This window comes from Falco cherrug, chromosome 3, assembly GCF_023634085.1.
Source record: "Falco cherrug isolate bFalChe1 chromosome 3, bFalChe1.pri, whole genome shotgun sequence".
NCBI lineage: Eukaryota > Metazoa > Chordata > Aves > Falconiformes > Falconidae > Falco > Falco cherrug.
The window spans coordinates 35,130,768-35,153,638 of record NC_073699.1 but is presented as its reverse complement, the minus strand read 5'-3'; the positions used below and the strand labels follow the sequence as shown (position 1 = coordinate 35,153,638).

General features: G+C 39.1%; 1 protein-coding gene and 1 long non-coding RNA gene across 6 annotated transcripts in view; one reads left to right on the top strand and one right to left on the bottom strand.

The window, feature by feature from the left end:
• The window catches only part of LOC114017591 (uncharacterized), a 94,966-nt gene extending 83,165 nt beyond the window's left edge, over positions 1-11,801 (bottom strand). The window contains exons 1-3 of one of the 4 annotated variants that reach the window (XR_008731182.1): positions 11,486-11,801; positions 10,790-10,897; positions 9,832-9,987 (exon numbers count right to left, since the gene is read on the bottom strand). This is a non-coding gene — a long non-coding RNA (uncharacterized LOC114017591). Of the gene's footprint in view, positions 1-9,831; positions 9,988-10,789 lie in introns of all 4 variants that reach the window. The other 3 variants (XR_003562739.2, XR_003562738.2, XR_008731181.1) reach the window with 3 other exon arrangements.
• A 352-nt stretch (positions 11,802-12,153) lies between these two features.
• The window catches only part of WWP1 (WW domain containing E3 ubiquitin protein ligase 1), a 62,815-nt gene continuing 52,097 nt past the window's right edge, over positions 12,154-22,871 (top strand). The window contains exon 1 of one of the 2 annotated variants that reach the window (XM_055703573.1): positions 12,154-12,512. The gene's annotated coding sequence lies outside the window, so the exon portion shown is untranslated. The remainder of the gene's footprint in view (positions 12,513-22,871) is intronic. The other variant, XM_055703574.1, reaches the window with a different exon arrangement.

Below are 22,871 nucleotides of genomic sequence, written 5' to 3'. Positions count from 1 at the left end.
AAAATAAATAAAACCTTCTGGAAATTTAAGTGTCTCCAAAGAGTTCTATCACCTATTCAAGGATTCTGGGAAACAAAGTCAGATTATTACTTAGACAGTATTTGAAGTCACAGAAAGAGCAAATAACTGACTTATTCTGGCAAAGTCACACAGCATCCAGAATGGGGACAGTGATCTAATTCCGCTGAAAGAAAAACAGACAGTCTGTCTCCATGAAATCACAAATTCAGAAATATACAGACCAATAGCAAAACCTGTCATTAACCTGAAAAAGTAAAGTGACATAATCTAATGGTACTCTGATATCAGTTCCGAACTGTCCAACTTCATAGAAATTTTGCTTGAAGATAGTATTGTATTTATCTCAAGTAATGTGTCTGAAACCGAGGAGAAAAACCCAAACCTGTTTTTCAGGAGGTATCTGCTAACATATACAAATTTAATACTAGCTGCAATAGGATGATTTTTACAAGATAAGCAGCAGTGCAGACCAAGTCACATTTTGTCCAAATGTGTTTGGGTGCAGTTTCTTCTTGGCTAAGAAAAATGATGCTTACACTCGGCTCAAAAGCTTCTCTATCTCTAACACAGAAATTTATGAATCCTAACATAAGTAATACCAAAATTTCAGAAAATAATCTATCAGTTCCCTGTTACAAATGGGACCCATCAACTTAATGGGAATTTTGACAGTTTGAAATGGCCATGTATATGTGTATAAATTCATGGTGCACGCTATTGCTGCACTCCTGCCCTCCAAAATCAGGCATGGTTTTATATTCTTAATATAAGAAAATACTCAACAGTGAAGGGATCCTATCTCAGAAAGAAGACCAGACAATGGTAAAGTTACTGCTAAGCTAAAAAAATCTTGTTCTATGTCAAAAAAACTTTCATCAAGATGAACTTTAAGTTGTGAAGCAAAAACCGAAACTTTTTTGTCTTCTTAAAACCATAGCAAAGAATTTTTACCTCCTTTCTATATAAGATATTCAAATATTTACAGCATATACGAAGACATGAGTTATCATTATCAATAATAACAAGTACAATTGGAGTTGCTTTTTGCCACATTAATACAGTATCTTGTTCCCACTTTCTTCCAGGCTGCAAGCCACATGAAATTAATTAATGAACTGCTTCCAAGCTGTAAGTGTCTTACTCCCATCCAAAAGCAATGAAAAATTAAATTTATCATATTCCATGCCCTTACTCTGTCAAATACAGCACTGGGTAAAAGTGAACTTAGAAATGTATGCAAAACAATGAAGGTATAAAACTTGATGGATTTAAACTAAACTAACCTCTCTGGCTTTTGAGAGCCTTGCAGGCTTTTGAAAGCATCACTGGCTTTTGAAAGCTAGGTGCTCAGGAATTACACTATCTACTACTACACAAGTAGTATAACAGAACGACATTTGGTTAGAAAATTAATCCTCTGGCAAAAACACAGAAGAAAAAAAATCAGAATGAACTAATTTTCTATTAAAAGCAAAATAAACAAAACCCCAATATTGCTGGGCATCTTGATAAGACCTTATAGAAATCTTCAAAAAATTGTTAACATTTCATGCCATCAAGTGGATTACATACATAAGAGGAATTACAACCAGTCAGTTTAATGACAAGGTCTAAGTCAGTTCTTTCCCTCGGTATGTGTATGACTGACTCAATGGAAAAACTCCCCATACAGTGACTTTTCCTGATCCACTTTACACCTGCTCTACAGTCTCCTAACAGTGATTTTCAAACAATTTTTTTTTTTAATTATAAGAGAAAAAGAGGAAAAAAAATTGGAATTTTAGATGGCAGATTTTGCATTAAACCATGTGGAAAAGTAATGTATTAAACTCACACAGACCTTCCAGGCCAGCAGTACAAGAAAACAGCCCTTTTATAACTGAAATACTAACAGTGCTAAAGACCAGAAGAGATTTTAATAAGTGATCATCATGGGACAAAGATGTAACGCTACTAACTAATGATATACAAAATCGAACTCCTTCACAAAGATCATTTGATTGAGTCTTCCAACTGGAGTCTATCCAGCTTTGTCAGTTATGTTGGTTTCAATAAAAAAAAACACCATTGCTTGCAGATCAGTCTTGTTAACAATTATTTATTTACAGCTATTTCAGTATATTAAAAATGACAGTGAAACTTTAGAACCCTTTAAAATAAAGAAAATTAGTAATTCTTACATTAAACCTTTGCTTTGCTTTGCTTTGCTTTTTAAAAGAAATTGCCTTCTCATCTCCATTACAATGTAATCCAGATTGACTGAAAATGCAATTACAACATCTTAGCTGTTGTCCAAGTCTTGTGTTTGCTGTTTGGCCACTGGTAGTACAGCAGGCACAGCTGCTGAAAAAGTAAAAGTAATACCTTGGGAACAGCAAAGGCTAAGTATGTGGATCACTCTTACGCATAACGTTTTAGGAAAAAAGTCTGATTCAATTGCTACCAAGAGGCTAATGTAACTGAACAGGAACAGATTGCCACAGCTTTGCAGAAAGCCCAAACAGTTGTTTGCTGTGAGTGCACTATTGCAGAACAACTCTGGATTGTGGCTGCCTTATTACTTAAGCAGAAATATCTACACTTCCTTCTGCTTTTTTTACCATTTCCCTTTCAAATAGTGACTGACCTTGAACCTTCAGGAGTGTATAAAATCACCCAGATGCAATGCAAGTTACCATTAAAAAAAAAAGCATGTACCTAACATTATATGAATTGTCACTTTGTCGCTGTATGAATCTTTTAACCCTCTTGTTTCACCGAGTTCCACTTTTGTTAACTTCTCTCTAATTTTCTTTGCATTTCATAAAATAAATGTAAAAATTAACTTGCAACCCAAGACAAATCAAGAAAATTGGTCTGTGACTTCCTGGAATATGGTAAGACTAGCATGCTCCTTAACAAAGTTAATGTGAAACATGTTGGGAAAGAGGGGAGAAAATAAAAGACATATTTGAGAAATGAAATTTAACTCTCTCCTCCTAAATATAGTTTTTCTTTTAATTCATAATAAAGCCTATATCATTAGGAAACTTGGTCTTGCTAACTGATGTGTTATTATTATTATTATAGGTATTCAACATAAGTTAGAATATTACAGCATTTCCAAATAAACTGTTATTTTACCAGAAGTAAGTACCAAGAAACATCACTGGCTATTACTGGAAAACCATTTTTGAACATTGTAAAGACTTATATACAGTAATCAACTGTCTGACAAGAACCACATCAGTTAATACACCTTTTTTCCTAGTAATTTTTGGAAAAGGGCTGAAAATGAGGCATGTTTTCAGTGTTACAAAATTGTTATTTTTTGTAGGTAACACTATTGTTAAATTTAACAAATTCTATGTAAATACTACTCTCTAGTTAATCTTCGCTTCATGAATACCACAGCAGTATTTGTCTTTTAATTCTGGAGAGGAAAAATAACACACCTTAAAAAGAACTATGTTGGTGCATGTTTCATTGCCATCTGTTATATATTGTTTCTCCCTCAGAAAGAGTTAGAATTGTTAGCAGGGGTAATACTACTAGTAGTAGTAATAGTATAGTAATAGTAATGATGTATATGGACATTATTCTTGCTGATTTCTCTAATTCCAAACAATCCATCTTCCATCACTCTTCTCCTTTCAACCCTCCTTTCATTTTTCTCCTACCTACCACCCAGTGAATGTAAGAAAGCCGATGTGTAGTACTACCTTCTGAAAATAGGAACCATCCCTGAGGCCGTATTCATAGAGCAGACTTTTTGTGCACAGTATCTCACGTCATTTCTGTAATTCACTTAGTGCTTGGTAGAGAGCCAAAGGAGACGCCTACGGTTCATACACAGAGATGTGCAAGATAGGACTCACCCTTTAAAAACACAACAAAACAAATCTATTTGAGATTATCTCCCCCATATATCTTCCACATACCTTTGCATACAGGAATCTATGCACTTGAAAATTCTGAACTAAGCCTCTTCTTCAAAGTCTTACATCAGACAGAGAAAGAGCTATGGAAAAAACTGTTTTCTGAACTAAAAGTCATGGGCTTTCACTCAGGGCAGAAGTTCTCTTCCCTCCACTATACCACAAACAGCTCAGACTACAGCAGGAAACACTGACTTAGACTTCACTGAATTACTCGTGACATTGCCAGTACTTAGTGACCATGACACAAACTGGCCCACCAAAGCACCATATGTCATCTAGGTGAAGGCAGGAGACAAGAGAGCAGAAAAGCAGCTCTGTTTCAAACATGCCCTTTGTCACTCCATCAAATTAATGCTAAAATTTTTATATGTTAAACTGAATGTGCAGAATGTGGAAGAAAAACTGCAATGCATTTTTAAATGCTTTTAAAGAGCAAAGTACACTGATTTCTACAGTGAACATGCAAATATTGTTCTGTATTAATATTTAATTGGTTAAAATACTCCTGTCTAAATAATAAGAAAAAAGAAGTTTTAAAAATAACGATTTAAAAATATTATTAGTCCCTTTTGCGTCTAAAAGATTTTAAAGAGCAAATTAAGTATACATGAGTATAAATTTTATATCTCATTTTAAAATACACAACATGCACAAATGCCTAGCAAAACTTCAATAACAGTCAGGGGACAATGTATCATAGCTGCATTAAAACAGAGAATAATAAGAAAGTCAAAAGTGGCGAAGCTAAACATTCTCTGGTCTATTGCTACTAACAGTTTAAATAGTCATGGAAGGAACTGTTCACCGAGATTACTATGTTCAACCAAGGAAGTGTATTACCTTAAAATTGAAATTAATTTAACTTGTACTACACATTGGAATTATACATAAAGAAACGAAACAAAACAGTGCTATACTGTAAGTGCTTGACAAAAAAAGACTTTCCCAAGTTGCTAAAACACATGCATGGATTTGTAAGTCTATTTTATTTACTGATATGCATACAGTACCACGGTCTAATTCTTATCTCCCGTTCAGGAAAAGATGAGAGGATTTTCAGAGACAAAAGTACTAGGGCTTGAGAAAAAATGGCCTGCAGGTAAGAATGCAAGAAAGATCAGAGAGGCAGGTCAGAAGAAATCTGAGGTTCAAGATCTTTGTTTTTCCTTGCAATAAAAGTCATGGCAAGAGTTCTGAACACAAATGCAATAGGCACATGTTCTCTATTAAAGGAAGAGAGAGCTCTCAGCTCTTAAATAATCATGAGCATTCTAACAACCACTGTAATGTTAAGAGAAAAAAAAATAGATGGTTAATTCTCAGTAAATGCCGTGTTGAATATTCAGATTTCTTTGATTTTTTTTCTAATTAATGCTCAGAGAATGATCAAGAAAAGGCAAAAGTAAGCTGCAGCTCGAACTGATGGCTGACTCTGCTTCATTTTCGGCCATGCTATCACAAAGGATGAACACAAATGACATCCACTTGAGCATTTTTACTTCTACTACCTAAATAGGGCAATAAAGGAAAAAGGACATATAGTCTCTTAGAACAACCAGAACCTTGATTCTCTGATTGTGGTCTCCAGACCGCTATGTTTCTCAACCTTTTTAACTGAAGGTTCAATTCACCTCTGGAAGAAAAACAATCTTAGAGACCATCTTGTGCAGAAATAGTTACAATAACCTTCTTTTGCAGACAAATAAAAATAAAGATTAAAAATCTATCCTAATTTTTATTCTCCTCTTCAACTTGCTTGTATGTACGGGAGAATATGGCTGTGCAGGAATTTCTGGTTTTGACTTGCTTTTTGAGTTCCATTTTATTGACCATCTATTATCTGCAGACTATGGGCTGCATAGCATTGCTTTAGGTTGTGCTGCAATTAAATCACATCACTCAGTGAGTACTGGAACTAATGAAGCTTGGTCTCTTAAAGATTTGTTTTTCATGGTTGATTGGCTTTGGTGCCTAAGAATGCAAACTTCAGCTGAAGCCTTCTCTTATGGCAGGCACTTATACGGGCTGGCTGGCTTATTGTTTACTCTTTCTCTCCCTGCTCCCCATTCTCCAGTGGTTAATAGTGTACAATTTAATGATGTAGCTTTTTCTTTGTCTGTAGCACTTCCAGAAGGCTTTCTACTATACCCAGTCATCTATATTTCTCAAAGTTTGTAAGAATTTATCAGTCTTTGTAAGACATGTTTGAAGTTGGCTACTCAACTCAAAAAACTTATTAGGGAAATGTAGGGGTAATTGGTCACCAAACACATACTCAGTAAACATGTATCTTGCTTCAACAGGAAGTGAGGCTAAAATAAGTTGCCATAGTCTTGATTTTTATTTCCAAGACTCATTGTCCATTTGTTGGAGAGAAAAAAATACAAAATCTTGCTACTGATATACAAACAGAACAAAACAAACCATTCCCCTCCCCTTACTGAAATGCCCTCCCCATACTTCATGCCTTTTAGTCTCTTCCTTCCTCCAGCACCAAACTGAGGTGCTATGCTCCCACACTCTTCTGTTGCATACCACTTACTCTCAAATGCTAGGACCAGGGTCCCTCATCCTTCATGACCTGCCTCTATACTCTGTCTCCTCAGACATCTAAGTCACGACCAGCCTACTCATTATCTGCTCCCGACTTTACCCTATCTTAGATCCGCTTCCAAGACAGAAGGGCAGGCGTGCTTCAAAACAGTAACCCTGTATGAAGCAAGGGACTTCAAACAGTGGCTCAACATTTATTTCCTACAATTTCAAGAGAGAAGTGAATTTACAATAGTACATTTCACTCTATTGTTAGTGTGAAAATAGTACTTGATAAAAAGGTAACCGTATGCTTTGTCTGCTGTTCAAATACATTCTAATATGTTCACATAAAATCTGAGTTTTCTGAATTTACAGAAGACCTTGCAGTACCAGACTTAAAAGCAAATGTTTGTGTTCATTACAACATGAGATGAGATGTATTGGTTCGTAATTTTATTTATTTTTTTCCCCACAAAGTAAGTCTTACATACTGTGCTGCTAAGAGATAGCCCACCAGAAACAACACTTGCCAAGTTGTTTTCATAGATTTTTAGGATTTGGCACACAAACCTCTAGGCTTACATGAAAAAGCCGTACATTCATTGCTGATTCACCATTGCCTCAGTGGTGAATAACAGATCTGAAAAGATGACAATGTCAAGGTATTGAAATAATTGTATTTTCCAAAACCAGAGCCATTTTGGAAGATGTTTGTACACAGGAAAGTAAATTTTATGGAACTGTAGATAAAATCAAAGGGGGTTTTATTTACTTTTTTACTCAATCATTCACTCATCCTTTAAATTTACAACTTTTGAATTAATACTTTTTGGTCTAGGAAAAGATTCCCCTTACAATTTCAAATTTATAGATAAAGAAACTAACATCTCAATTCAGAGGCAAGCAATTTTACTGATTTCTGCTAACTGGAGTAAAGTCTTTGCATTGTCATTTTTTAATTTTTCCACAATGCTGCTTAAAAAGCCTAATCATTTAAATGCAATCAAGCACCAAATTCTTGCTAGGCATCAAGTTAAATTAAGCATGACCAAGGTGATTACTGTTACATATTTACACTGCTACATATGCAAAAACCTCATTAAAGACTAGAACCTTGTTGTGCCAGATATTGCGTACACAATAGTAGAATCCATATCTCATACCTTAAATGAGAAACAACAAAGGCATACCTCTGAGAAATGGAAGGAAATATGAGAGAGTAAATAACTGGAAGGTGCAGTACCCAAGATGCATAACCATTGTACAAATAGAGAACTTTAAATTATATGCAGTAAAAAAATGACTACAGTAGGATTCTACTTTAAGTATAGCATCAAAAAAACCATATACCACCATAAAGACAACCCCCTGACCCTTACTTACCATATAAATAAGATATTTTGTAATGACAATATATATCTAAGGTATAGTTTTACAGACACAAACATATACATGTATATAAATAAAACAGTCTGCTTTCAGAACATAATAATCAGGGAATCAGAGAAATACAAGGAGACTGATGGAATCCCAACAGTGCAGACATTCAGTTGTTATAGGGAGTGTTTACTGTCCTGAAACAGGAGCCAATATTGTGCATTGAAAAGCCATTGGTTAAAATATCTGAACACTGTTGGGAAGAAGGACTAGAAACCAAAACTTTCCAGCTGTTCTAGCTATGTTCCCTAATTGCTGAGTAGTCCGGCAGTAGTCTCACTACTTCTGTGTGCCTTCGTAAAGCTGCGCAGAGTTGGAGCAGGAGAGATAATCTTGATCCCAAATCAGACAGTACTTATTCGTCATTGTCTGCCTTGAGAGGAGAGATTGGTTAGAGCTCAGGAGGGCACAGAATACAGGTCTTCTAGGTCCCAAGTTCTCTAATCATTATGATACTGTAGGCCTGGTGATAACTGCTACCATGTTTCCCTCTTCTGTCCTTACTGCAACTTTTATACTTTGTGTTGACTTCCGTGTACTGGATATACCCTTAACCATGCCCGTCTGATCCACCCCTCTGTGGATTTCAGATGATACACTACCCACCATCTGGAACCCAAACAAAACAGGCATAGGTCAAGCAGCAAATCTTTTGCTGCAGTGAAAACACCAGTTGCCCACTGCACATGCTGACAAGACACTAAGTATATCCACTGGTGGACTTAGGTGATGACAACTACAGAGTTTGGTGGCTTGTGCTCTTGAACGTAGAATTTAAGTTCTACCTAAACCACATTTCAGGTGCCTAAATGTTTGTTTTTGTTTTTTTTTTAATACGGTCCAAATAAACTTATCCATGAGTTTTGTAATAATGGATCTCCATGTAAAAAATAACAATTACCAGAGAAAACCTCCCTCTGCTATCATTAGATACTGTTTTCTGGATTTTTCACAGTCGAATTAGGGCTGCATATGCAACCAACCCAACCACATGCATTTAGGACTTGTATTATAAAACTCTGCTCATTTCAAACAACAGAAACCACACGTATACACAGACTAGTTCTGCATGCCTTTGCTCAGGTGAAATCAGCTTGTATTTGGGTGTTTAAAGGCAGAAAGATGTGGTTTCAGCTTTGTCTTTTACCACTGTGTTACTGTTCAGTAAGTTGAATTATTAGACTCTCATTTTTCCATGGAATTTTTAAAACTACTCTGTAACATGAGTGTAACATAACATATAAGATGTTTGAGAAATTAAAAAAGAGCAGAAATTCAAACAGATGATATTGTATGGTAATTTTAAGTCCTACTAGAGACATTAATTTACAGTTTTACTCATTCACTTCCTATAAAGTTCTAGAAGAGTTCTCCAGAAGTATAGGTTGGGCAACTACAGACGTATAGATTGAGCCACTCACATAGACCTTCCAATTAAAAGCTAGCAGTACTCACTGCCGGTGCTCTGTGTGCAGTTACAACAGCAAAAACGTTCACTGAAAAGAAGGAAAGACACCACTCCAGCCAGTGGATACTCTAGTCTTCTATAACCTAGATTTTTCAAAAGCCTATCCTAAATTCCATGCTTATCAAATGTACATTGTTCAGCCATGCCAGAAAAGATCTATTAATATCTAAGGATAAAGTCAGTGTATTCTGCAGTCTATTTCATAAATATCTACTCTGAATCTCAGTTCTCCAAAAGTCTCTTCTCTTTGCAAGGAAAAAAATGTCAGAAATACACCCAAGGAGACACCGATAAAAACTTTCAATAGGGTTGTAAATTACTATCTCAGGAATATTGTGTACAGAAGCTACTCATATTTATTTCAAATAAAATCTTCATGCCGACTCTTTTGCAAAGTTCCAACTTTCGTTGATTTATGTTTTGATATGTTTGTGAACTATAAGACCTTACCTGAGGTTATCAGTGTATTTCAACCCTCTAAAGAGCAAAGGTCTGAAGCAGTGAGGCAACCAACCTGTATTAATTCCTCCTAGCCTTCAGCGCTGTATGACAGAATCTGCAATCTTTACTGGCTGCAGCACAGTAGAAAAAAATAAAGGTGGTTATCTGCAAAATGAAGAAAACTGTGTTTGTACTTTTTCAGATACTTAACAAGTATAACTCTTAAGTATAACTTCAATGTTTTCAGCAAGTTTTCAATGTATGGCTTCTAACCATTACCTATGTATTTATTACCTACCACCCTACAAGTAGTTGGAAAAAAGCAAGAATCTTGAGGTTTTACAAGACATTTAAAACCAAACTTGTGACATTAATAAACTTGTGACATTTTGCATTCATAAGTGTATCAAATGTCTTTTAAGAGGGAAGAATACTTGGAATGTCACTGTTCCCCAGGGTAGACAAATGTATGACAAAGCTTGTTTTGAAACAGGGAGGAGGCAAGCCAGAGAAGCCCATAACTTGTGTATAGAGTATTGTTTCAAGTCACTGTACACTTTTCATACTTTGTAAGGCAAGAAAGAAGCACTTAGAAATTTTACAAATATAATCTGTTACAAAACAACATTCATACTTTTCATGAAGTTATCAGTATCAGATTACTGATAATAGTAAAAAGTAAAGCCTAGAAGCAGAGAAATTAATAGCTTATGCAAAGAGCAGAGATAGAAAATTTGCCATTTACATCTTTATCTGCCCTTTGCTGCTGGGAATATATAATGCTGCATCCAGTGGAAAGTTCCTGCGTTTTTTCCGCATTAAAATGTGTTCCTAGGTAAAGGTATTGGTATTTTTTTCTCTATATTTCAATTAGATTGCTTTACACAAAAAAACCAAACAAGCAAGCAAGCAGGAAAGAGAGATGGAGTTTACTAGCAGACTCTGGAAACGCTACCAAAGGACTTACTTGGAGTAAGTACCTAATTTTGGACAATCTCAGAACAAAGGCAGGACTTCAGTTTTCTTTTAAGTGTAAGCTTTAGTTGATGTACAGAAAACCGTTATTTCTTGAACTCTGCAAATCAGATGGATTAATTAGGTTGCTAACTGTAAACAGGTAGTCTTATGGCCCACGATGGATGTTGCCAGTGTGCAGTTCACACGTTCTGCCACGATCGCTGCATGTAAATACGCCAACTACAACAGTTTTCAGGCCCTTGTACCCAGTCAAGGGGAGACTGGTGGTGTTTTCTTGTAGAATAGCCAAAGATACTTCTTAAAGTTGAACTGTGTATGTTTCTTTCCCTTCCAAACTTTGTGGTTTCCTTATAGATTTTCTATGAAGAATGAACAGGTTGGAAAGCTGCACTTTTTAAGAGCTTCCCTGTTGTTTCCTGAAGGAATTTACATGCCCAAATCGGACCACTGACCCTCCTGCTGGTTTTTAAGAACCACAAAATACCAGACTTCGCTGGGAAGTTGCTCCAGGGTCATATACTGTAAGCTTTTGTTCTTTCAATTAAGTGGCGCTGGACTTTCTGAGACAACCACCGAAACGCCTTATTTACGCCCCAAAGCACAGGCTACCGCTGCCTCCGTGGCATTAGGTTGTACGGTACGAAGCTGAAAGCTTCATTAGCCTTCAACGTAGGACTCAACTCACCCCTCACACGGCTGTGCTAACAGCACCCCGAGGCCTGTGAAGCTGTGCCTTTCAGGGGAGGGCAGGGGCAGCCGGCCCCCGCCCCAAGGTGCTGCGGGGCCCGCGGCGAGGCGGCCGGGCCCGCCAGGCGCCCCTGTCAGCGGCACCACCGCCCTGCCGGGCTGCGGGGAGCTGCCTCTCCCCCGCCTCCGCCGTCCTCCTAGGTGCGGGGGAGCGTAAGTTACTCGGGGTGGGGGCCAGGCGGCAGAGGAAGGGGGCAGGCGGGCGGACACCGCCGGCCCCCGCTGTCACGGCCGCGGCGGAGCCTCCCGGCGGGGCCGCCCCGCCTGCGTAGCCCGGGAGGGAGGCGGGTGAGGTAGGCACCCCCCGCCTTTATCGCTCGCACACCACCGGGGCGTGCTGGCTCTCGGCACCGCCGCCGTGGAGGAGCTTTCTCGCGGGGGCAGTGACTCACAAAAGCCTTCCTTATCCTGCCCCAGCACGCTCTCCCCCGCGGACGGCGCCCCGGCGCGGCAGCCCGGCCCCTCCTCCCCCGCCTTCGCAGAGGTTGATTCAGTCCGCCCGGCCCTTCTCCCCGCCGCAGCGGCCGAGTTGGTTCAGCCCGGGGCAGGCGCTAGGAATAAGCCCTGTCCCCTTTGAAGAGCCTCGGTTCAGCCTCTCCTTTTCCCTCCCGCGGCTGCTGCGCGCTACTCCGGTTCCGACTGGGCCCTCCCGCCCGGGCGGCGGCGGGTCCACGAGTTCCCGCTCCCCGTGCCCGGGGCGCGCGCACGAGGCTGGCTCGGCTGTCGGGGGCGCGCGGCGGCGGCGGGAGCGGCGGCAGCAGGGGCGGCCGCGGCGGGAGGGGGGTTGTTGTGCAGGAGCCGCCGATGCTGCTGTGAGATGGCATCATTCTGCGCGGCGGCGGCGGCGGCGGAGCGCGGCGCGGAGGGGTGAGGAGCCGCCGCGGCGGCGAGGAGGAGAAAAAGAAGAAGAAAAAGGTGGGAGGAAGGAGGAGGCGGCGGCGGCAGCTGTGAGGCTGCGAGCCACGGTAAGGAAACAAAACAGGCTGTGCCGCAGCCGTTTCGCTTTGCGGTCTGGCCCGGCGGAGCCCGACCGGCCCGAGGAGAAAACCGGCTGCCGCTTTTCTCGCTTTTCTTCGCCGCCGTTCGGAAGCGGCGGCAGCGAGGGCAGGGAGGTGGGCTCCGGCTCTGGCCGGCTGCGAGCTGCCCCTGTCACTGAGGGGCGGGGAGGAGGGGAATGGGCGTGGGGGTAAAATGGCGAAGGGAGCCGCCGTGAGGTCTTGGGCTCAGCTTTCCGGCACTTCAACTGGTCGCGCCCCGCGGGCCCGGCTGAGAGCGGGGTGGCGGCTGCTCCCTTTTCGCTGCCCCCGTTTGGTGACTGGAGGGCTGCTGTGTTTCCCTGCCGGCTCCCAGCCTGGCTCCAGTCTGGACAGGGCTGAGGGCCTCCTGGCCCGCACCTGGCGAGGGGAGGGAGGGTCGGCACTTCGGTGAGCTTGCCGAGGTGTGGGGCGGGGGGGAAGAAGAGGGCGAGTGTCGCCGGTGTCCGGTGTCAGGCGAATAACCTTGTTTATTCCTGTCTACGGCCTTTCGTGTGAGGGTGACTGAGGGCTGAGTCCCGACCTGTGTCAACTGAGTGGATTGCGAGAGGCATTAGTGGCAGGGAGAGTCGGGGAGGCAGTTCCACGGCCGGCCCTTGCTCGCTCATCCGCGGGACGAAAGCAGAGAAGGATATTGTTGTGTTTCGGTTCACCTTCCCTTGATGAAATGTGGGGAGGGAGGAGGTGAAGAGCCGTTTCCCCTCTATAATGAATGAGCCGTTGTCACCCCTCACAGTATGTGTAGTGTCTTTTCTCAAGAGGAGGGGGTCACAGCAGGGTGGGAAGCCGTTACGGTTACTGCTCAAGTTATACGTGTCTGCGAAGTCCCTCTGGGTCTTCTTAATGTATGTTTTGCCGAGCAAACTCCGTGAATTCGAGACCTCAAAAGACCGATTTATGTCACTTATCTTTGTTTATGTTTTGGCAAAATGTTACAACTCAGTGTTAAGTGTTTATTTACTTGGTTTTATTTGTAGTTGTCTTATTTTTGGAACAATACCAATTCTCATCCCAGTTTAACTAGGATGATCTTGCTCTGCTTCCAGATCTATAAATGTTTAAACTGTACATCAAAAAGAGAAAAGAACTTAATACTATCTAATCATTTTAGTGGCAGCTCTTCAATGTTTGGGTGGAACTGTAAAAAGAGGTTTTCTTATCTCATTCGTGTTTTCACATGGCCCCTGTGTTTCCATAGAAAATTATCAGGATATTTTGCATTAAAAAAAACCCCAGGTCATCCACCTTTAATTAACACTGGCTTACTAGGTGATACTGTCACAGACTGCAGGTGGCTGGGTCACATATATGGTCACATACGTGAGACAATATGGCCTTCATAGTGATAAGAGTCTCCCCTTAAATTTCATATTCTGGTTTAGTCCCTTTGTGGTATAGAAACAGACTGCTTATTGGTGGGCTGTTATAATGCTTTGCTAACTTGGACTGGCTTTTTTTTTTTTTTGAAATTTTGTCTTCTATCTTATCTGAGTCAGTGTTGTGTCAAGGTATAAACTGATTTATTATTTCTCATTGACTTTAGCACTAACAAAGACTAAAGAAATTTTTCATAGGAAAAAATATGAAGGATTTTTCATCCTTTTGAGAAAAATTTCACAGTTGTAAAAAAAAAGCGCAGTTTATCTGGACTCTTGACAAAGATGTTTTCAAATGGGGCAACTAGAAATACTTTCAACTGATGTTGCTTGTGAAACTGTAGGTTTAGAATCATTTTGTCACCTTTTTGGTGCATATTTTGAGCTGTATTTCAAATGTCTGATCCTATAAATGCTCCTAGCTTGAGTAACTTACCGCTATCAGTATTTTTTTTCAATGATACTGTAGAATAATTCCCTTAAATACATAAGTATACTTGAAAAACACGAAAGCAATTTTTACATGTCTGGGACTGATTTAATCTCTTGGGGTGGGACACCTTGTTACCAAAAGTATATGGATTATTTTTGTTGCAAAAATAATTTACATTTGTTGCTAAACATCACTGAACAAAACATTGTAAGTCAGCCTGTGTGTTTTTGTTAAAGGGTTGACAATAAAGTTTAAATAATCACCTGCCCTCAAGTGTTTCTGAAATCACGGGAATGCTGATGGAGTTCAGAGCTAACCCTTTTTCCGGAGTCTGTGAAATCCTTGGAAGAAGGAGGAATATCTGCTAGTTTCATTTTTCTGCATTTCATTTTTCTTCTTAGCTTTCCATATGAAGTTGGAAATCTTGATAAGCTGGAATTTCTACCCGCTTTCCTGTTTTTTCTTTTAATACTTATGGGGAAGGTTTTTGGACACAAAGAAGAGTCGGGAGTAAGGATCTTTGACAGGAAGTTGATACTACATTCAGTTTCTTCATGCTTCAGTTTTCCTATGCCATTAAAACACTAGATTTGAAAACTAAAGTACCATAGTAAAAAAATCATGACCTAAACAATTTTAGTTAATTGGAAATGGCTACTATTTATGCACTTAGAGCAAACACTCATTGTTAGCTAAAAAAACCCCACCCTAATCCCTCCAATAAACCCAAGTTCATTTTAGAATTCAGTTGGGTGAAGTGCAGATGATTGAGTGAGAAGGCTTGGAGAAGGAGTGAATGGAGTGATAGACAAAAATAGAAGTAAGTGCTTGCTGCAAGCTATGCTTAAGTGATTCTGGGAAGTTACTTTTAACTTAGTTAAAAAGACTTCTTTTTATTTCAAAAAGACTAAAGAGGAGTGAGGCTACTGATAAAAACGTATCTTTTTAAGCTAGGTTAGTTCTGCTCTTACCTGCTTCTCCACAGTGTAACATTAATCTAAATTACAAAAACAGAGAAAAAGACTTTCTAGCTCTGCATCAGTTGCATACAACTCAAAGTCGGTAGAAAAGCTGCTCCAGTGTCCCTTCCTGTATGAAAGTGTGTAAACTGGAGCAGAGTTCCCCAGTTTCTATGGTAGTGTCAGACCAACCAAAATCCTGTTGGTTTTGCTGTCCTTATGAAACTTGTAAACCAGAACCATTAGACTCTCCCTTTGAATTCTGAGTTAAGTAATATATAGTGACTTTCTTCTGTATTGCTTTGGTCTATGTACAAGTGCATTCAATAGGATTTGGTTACATCCAGGTCCTTCTTTAAAAGCTTTTTTCCCTTGCATCAGTAGGTCACTTTTTCTGTCCGTAGGTGTTCAGATTTATCACAGTCTGCTGGTGTTCTTCTGTGGTGACATAAAATAGTCATAGACAAGGACCATTGAAAATGTCAGAGATCTCAATTCTGTTTTCTTGAAAGGAAATGATATGGCTGGAGAGAGAAATCTTCTCTTCCTCATCAGCAGGAGTTGGAGCGTACAGAAGAGGCATTCCAAAGACTTGTAGAACAGATCCTATGAGTGCTACACCCTCTTTTTTTTCCTGTAGAACAATGACATAGCATGGTTTTTGCTAAAAGTTGCTAAAGTACCTTTTAAGTGGGAGTATTTAATTGCTTTATGTAAGCAAAAAGTTCTAATTCCTGCTTTTGGGGGTATGTTTTTGCTGTGTTTGAGAACCTAATAGTTTAACCAGAAGCATACTTAAGGTTAGCTTTGTTTTGTAAGTGTAGTGTTGCTTTACAGAGGAACACTAGAGATTCCAGGGAAGCCATCAGCTGTCAGATCAAGTATAGTACGTCAGAATTATTTACCTGGGAGAGCACTATGTTGGTGGTTTTTTGTGTGTTTTCTTTTTTTTTTTTTTAATTTCTTAGTATTTCAGGGAAACCTTTATGCTTGTGTTACATGTGGGTCTTATTAAATACTAGACATGTGGTATGTAGTATGAAGCAATTGGTCATTGCAGGCTTGTATGACTGTATACTTCTGTGGTTCTGTAACAGCAAAGGATTTCTTAAAGTCCCTCTCCCCTTTGTCAATATTGAGGATTGTATAAGTTTGTTATCTAATGTACAATTTGATAATTCAATATTGTCAAAAAAGCACTTCAAAATCCTGTCTAAAGAGGTTATGGATTTGGATTTAATATATAAATTATATGGATTTTGAAGAATAAACTGAAATTTACCTAGCTGGTTGTGTTACTGTTCTGTCCTTCTATTAGGATTTTAGAATTCCCTTGCTGAAAATCATTGTGGAGCTGGAAGAGGACAATTTAAAAAATGATGAGAAGAGAAAGTCACATTTTGAAAATAAACAGCAAAATAATTCTGTTTTACACATGCAAGTGTCTTCACCTTGCAACCTGAAGTCGGCAGAAGAGAGCTCTTGTCTGTGCTTCTGTGAGTTACAGACAAAAATATACAAAGTATGCTTGTGAAGGTTTTTAGTTGCTGGGATTTCTTACCAAGATCTTTTGCTGTAAGCATTTAAATGGAGCAGGAGATTAACAGAAGAGTCCTTTAAAAAGGAAAGAAATGACAGCTTTTATCTGTTCCTCATATAGGTGGGTGAAAAATAAGAGAGAACTTTGGGTCGTATGTGCATTTCAAGGTAGCCAGTGATTTCTCAGTATAAATTAAATCGAAGGAGTTGTAGTTTTAGAATAGGGAAGAGTAAACAGGAATGAAAAAGTTCATAATCTGTAAAATTGCTCAATATAACGGATATCAGAACTGAAATAAGAGCACGTGTCCAGTTTTGAAATGCAGTCCTCTGTTAAATCTTGAGGAAATCACTATGGGGGTTTTTTTCTGTTTGTTTTTTTGTTTTGTTTTATTTAGTTGGTTGTAAGCATGAACTAAAACTGATGAACAGATCAAGATACATTAGTCTTAAAAAATGACCTTGTTTTTACTAACTGGAATTGGCTCTCTTGCTTTTTCCAGTATACACAGTGACATTGAATTATCTGTGTATAAACATAATGGTCAAAAGCAAAATGAAACATAAGAGGAGAGCTAAGTAGAAGATGAAGAACAACAGGATCGCCAAATTTACCTTTTTTATTCCCCTCAGATTAGAAGTGTGGAAGCTATTTTTTCTTAAAGTTCAGTTCCCTTTATTCCTTCATTCTTGGCACACTTTATTTTCCCCTTCCAGCTACCTTCTTACAGTGTTATCTTTTAAAAAAATGATCACTGTCTTAGTAGCTGGGAAGATTTTGGTTTTAAAAGAAAAAGAAAAAAAAGTATTTTGACTTCTGGATGCAAGCTGCAAGAACAGGGAGAAATTCCATTAGTATTGAAAATCTGGTGGAATTTGTGTGTCATTTCAAAGTAAAATAAAATAAATCCTTGGCTGAATGTCTTGGGAGGTTGCTGACAAAGGGATGTCATGGGATGCTGAGTAAAACTGTATTGTTAAGGGAATAGTTATGGGGAAGAAAACTAGTTGTAGTCTTAGTTCATAACATGACAAAAAGACTGCTACTAATAAACTGGCAAAATCTGTAGGTGGTGAAATTATTTAGTGAGTAGTTGAAAACTTCAGAGGGGCATAATGGGGACTAGCTTAATATTTGGAGCTAGATACATTTTTGTGTTAACATACGAGACCTAATGTGTGTTGGAAGGAGCAATTAGAACTATTCATCTAAGTGGCATCTAAATTTAGTATTTGGTAATGAGACCCTGACATAATTATGAATTGTTTTATTAAAGTGCCCCATTAGGGATGGAATAAAAAGTAAATATTGGAATGAGTTAAGAACATAACATATACTAGCTTGTGTAGTATTTTTATATTACATAAGCATCTTTGAAAACTGCTAAATGTTACTATGGCAAAGTGCTGGTGCTATATGGAGGCCTAGCTTTAGCGCTTTTTCAAACAGACTGTTGTGTTCATTTGTTCGTATTCCATTTCTGACCAGGAAAAAATAACTGAGGAGAAGACTATTAGAATAGTACTGCTGCTGTGCAAACAAAATGGAAAATACTGTTTATTTTTAGTGTAAAAAGTAGTGAAGGAAGAGAGGCCTTCAGCAGAGGTGAACAGAACCTTGAACGGAATATGAATAAATTTCAGTCTATGCTTTTCACCCACTGTCATACAACTAAACAGGGAGATGCTAGAGCACGCTGAAAAATTGAGTAGGGTAGTCTATCATGTAATTTTAACAAGATTCAGTTGGGATTGGTGGCTGTGTGATTTAAAATAAGGAATCAAAATAAGGAATAGATGGTTATTCAGAGAAGGAGAAAATCTGTTGGAAAGTACAGAAGTTTTAATAAAGAAGATTACACAGATTGCACTTCAGTGCATAAACGAACCACATTTTTAAATACTTCCTATGAGCAAGTTAGACTGCCCACTACAGCCTTTCTTGGATTTTTTTTTTTTTTTAACTACCAGGGGCAGCTTGCTTTCAGAGTTGGTTGGTGTTCTTGTCTGTTTTGAGTAAATCTGTTATGCTGGTTGCTTCAGCTTCAAACTTTAAAGGCCATAAGAAATGAAAGCTACATTAAATAAATCTGTATTAGCAGAGATCTACACTTTGGGCTTATTTTCCTGCATACTTGAAAATTCTGTTTCATTCCCTTCCCTGTTAAGAGAGGGGGAGTAAGAACATCTTTCCAGATGTTTATTGACACTCCCCCCCCCCCTCCCCATCAGCTTTTGTAGAAGATGTAAGAATAGAATAAAACAACACCACCACTGTTAATATCCATAGTGCATTCCTATCTTGAATGAATGCTTTGTGGGTTTTTTTCATCTTTTCCACTTTGCACCCTGTCTCAAAATGTATATAGTATAACTGGAGAAAGTTCAAAGAAGGACAGCAAGGATGCTGATTTATATGAAAGAAGATTTACAGAATGGCTAAGGTTTCTTAATACTTTGCAGGTTGTAAGAACTGTGTGTTGACCGTTCCATGCAAGTATATACTATGTGAGTAAAGGATGCTGGAAATGCTTTTCCTTTGCTTGTCTTTCCTCTGTCTCTAATATCCTCAAAAGTTCCTCAAAAATCCACATGAATAAGGGAATAATTTTGAAAATTGACTTTCAGTGGGGAGTTGGATGACCTTTTCTGTGCAATTCTTGTAATCACTTGGTTGCAAGGCAGTGTTGTTCTGAAGAATTATTGGTTAATGTTTTTTTAGTTATATAATATAGTCTTTACTTTTCACCAGAAAGGATACTGACCCTCATGAGAACATCTGCATTTCTCATTAATTCCATCTGTTCACCTTAAAATAAAAATAACTAGTATTTTGAACACTCTTTTACTACAAAAATTAAGTAGTTTTCCTATAGTCCACTAATTCCTTTGTAGGGTTGAGTCAAATTTAATATGCAGTGCATTGATGTGGTCCAGTATTGACCCTTGAGAAGGCAAGCTTTGGGCTCTTCTGGTAAGACTTAGGTGTTGCTCATTTTTCCTGTTCTCAACTTGTCATTTTTGCATAGTCAAATTTTGGAAGCAGATTAACTCAGATTAGAATCATATTGGAAAATAAATAGCAGAAGCAGGCAACTCTCTGTTTTAAGAAATGATAATTTATTTATTACCTGGGAGCCTTACTAAGGATCAGGTTGAATTCTGTAGCACTGTAGAGACTGAAAGGCTGTTCTTGAAAAAATAAGTGACAATGCTTGGGTGAGTGCTCTTGGGTAGTAATAGGTAAGATTAGTGCAGTCTGTGACTGGAATTAGGACAGACGTATTTTAGTGTTTTAACACTGCTGAGATTGACAACTGGGAAGAAGCTTGCATAGCACATTTAGAAAAGCAAATATTCAGAGAAAAGAGAGTGAGAACATGCAGTGAATTCTAGCTATACCTCTTTGAGCTATTTTTTGAGTTAGAGTTACTGAGGAGAGGTGCATTGCATCAAACATCTTGCTGTCAAAAAATGTGCAAAGACCCTTTCTGCCACTTTAGCCCATAACACCAAGTAGGTTTCTAATCTCCTCTTCTTTGAATTGTTGTCTTCTACTGACTCACCAGAACAATGGGGAAAGTGGGAGACTATTTTGTGGGGCAGTATTAATGCATTTCCCGCTATTGGAATTCCTATGTCATGGTTTCTTCGTATCTCCACAAAACCAAGGGTGGTGGTGGTGGTATAACAGAAACAGCAGCACTCTTGCTTAACATCTTTAATGTTGTTTTATGTGCCTTTGAAATTTGTTAATTTTGCTGTGACAGCAGTAGAGATGTGCTTACGCTAGTCATGGCTATTGTGACTAATAGTGGTGGTGACAGGCTTGAATTCTCATGAGTGGATTTTATAAGCTACCTGGGCACTCCTGGTATGTGCTCATGTTGCCTGTCTATTCTGAAGGCCATACTTCTCCATTTTCCATATTATAATACGTTACCTATAGAGTTAAATTTAGTATGGAAGTGCCTACATGTAACTATGGTAAGGTGTTCTGTTTGCAGTGTAGGTATACTAAAATCTGCCCATATTTTAGACTTACATCTTAGTATATTAGTGTACATTTCTCTTGATGCAAATCTGCTAAACAATAATTTATATCAACCGTTAGCATTGTTCATAGCAGAAGGCAACCCAGAGAGGCTGAAGACTTGTGTGTAGCTCGCATATTATGTGTTCTGGCAGATATGAAGGCGATCAGCTGAATATTAAAATGAAGGAGAAAATACTTTTCCCCGATTTATTGACATGCATGTTGGACTGTCTGTCTTTAACTACCATTGTTCTGTTCAAGCAACCTGAAAGTCAGTCACTTCATTTGTTTCACTGTGTGTTTGGTCCTATCTGTAATACACAGAGGAGGCTTTGTGATATTTTTCATTTTTTTTTGTATTGTGGTAGGACCTAAATGCATCATCGTGATTAAGATTTGCAAGTGAGGTGTACCTTAAATATTTTGCTGATAAGTTGCTCTGTGGAACTAGGCTTCATACAAATATTTCTTACATCATTACAAATCTTTTCTCCAGCTGCTGTTTTAGACCTTTTTTACTTTTAGTAAAAAAGCCACAGTGCACAGCTTCAGCTCAGACTGGTTCAGAGCTGCGTCTGTGGTGATTGTGTAGCCTTTGGGCCAGGCAATGTGGATAGCCTGAGTTGATGCTGCAGCCCGCAGCAAGCACAAGAATTTGTGTCTTTTTCCTCTACCTAGCTGTTGATTTTTGTGAAGCTCATGGGAACTTAGTGTATCAGAGAACATTGCTTTTCAATTTATTTTTGCTGAATCTAGTGATGAACAGATTCATTTAGAGGGATGGAGATGAAAGGACGAGTGGGAAGATGAAGGTGGACAGTATGAGTCATAAATGTGATGTTTGCTTGGGGAAACCAGGCTAAAAAGGTCTTTTCTAGTCTAAGTGTATGGCAAAACAGAACAGGCAGACACGTGCAGTGGAATCGTAGTCTCATTTATTTGGACCAGTGCATAGCACTAAAAATAGGTTTTTGTAAACCTCTGTAATTGTACTATTTATTTTTTTTCTTAGACCCAAGTATGAGACTGGCAATATGCTGGAGATAATGTATGGATCAGTATTGCATCATCTGAAGCAATGGTCAGTGAACATACTTGAAAAAATACAGAAAATAAAATATTTTTGTATGTAGCTTGTCCACTCATATTGGCATGGAGAGCAAACATTTGTTTTTTGAGGTGGGGGTGGATAGGAACTGCGTATAGGTTGGCTTAAGAAAGATTAATACAGAAATGCTTGTATTAGACCTGATGTGTGAAGAATATTAGAATTTGTCCAAAGAAGGGCAAGAAAAATGTTGGAAGGACTAGAGGGCATAGCTTACGGGGAGCAGCTGAGGATATTCAGTTTGTTCAGCTCAGGGAAGAGGAGACTGACAGGTGACCTCATTGCTGTCTACAACTTGCTCATGAGGAGGAGTGGAGGAGGTGGTGTTGATCTCCCCCTGGTGTCCAGTGATAGGGTATGAGGGAATGGCTTAAAACTGCATCAGGGGAATTCCGGGTTGGATATTGGGAAAAATTTTGCTGAAAAGGTGGTCAAGCACTGGAACAAGCTCCCCAGGGAGGTGGTTGTGGCCCCAAGCTGTCGATATGGAAGAACAGAATAGAATATTTCAGTTGGTCATTGTAGGTCCCTTCCATCTAGTTCAACTGCCTGATCAATTCAGGGCTGACCAAAAGTTAAAACGTGTTATTAAGGGCATTGGCCAAATGCCTCTTACATAGTGACAGGCTTGGGGCATTGACCACCTCTCTAGACAGCATGTTCCAGTATTTGACCACCCTGTTGATAAAGAAATACTTCCTAATGTCAAGTCTGAACCTCCTCTGATGCAATGTTGAACCATTCCCACGAATACTATTGCTGGATACTAGGGAGAAGAGATCAGTACTTCCCTCTCCACTTAACAGTCAGAAAACTTGCTTTTGGTGCATTCAACTCCA